The sequence below is a fragment of the Alligator sinensis genome, unplaced genomic scaffold (genome assembly GCF_000455745.1).
Source record: "Alligator sinensis unplaced genomic scaffold, ASM45574v1 scaffold134_1, whole genome shotgun sequence".
Classification (NCBI taxonomy): Eukaryota; Metazoa; Chordata; order Crocodylia; family Alligatoridae; genus Alligator; species Alligator sinensis.
This window is the reverse complement of record NW_005841920.1, coordinates 3,667,790-3,668,353: the sequence shown is the minus strand read 5'-3', so window position 1 is coordinate 3,668,353 and position 564 is coordinate 3,667,790.

Sequence of the window (564 nt, the reverse complement as noted above, 5' to 3'; positions counted from 1 at the left end):
GGCGGCGCCCTACTGGCCTCGCGCCATGGCCGCGACGCCTCAACCGCTCCGCAACGGCCGCCCCCGACCCGGGCCGCACAAAAGAGGAAGCCGCCGAAGCGGCAGCACCGCCTCACAACATCCGCAACTCCCATTGGCCGCGAGCGCCCTTTCACGTGCCGTGACGCGAGGTGCGGCGTGACGCACAAAGCAAGCCCCGCCTCCCAACGGGGGAAGAGCTGCATAGCGCCAGCTCTGTGGCCCTGGTTCCTATTTCTGCCAGCGGAGGTTCCACGTGGCCTTGCCGGCCGGCACCCCCCCCTCCCCAGCCCGCAGCAGCTCCACACCATGGAGCTGGACTGTTCTCAGTGGTGGTAGACGGCAGAACAAGGAGCAATGGTCTCAAGTTGGTGCAGGGGAAATTCAGGTTGAATATTAGGAAAAAAATCTCTCACAAAAAGTACTAAAGCACTGGAACAGGTTACCCAGAGAGGTGGTGGAAGCTCCATCCTTGGAGGTTTCCAAAATGCAGCTAGACAAAGCTTTGGCTGGGATGGTCCTGCTTTGGGCCTCATTCTGCCTCCT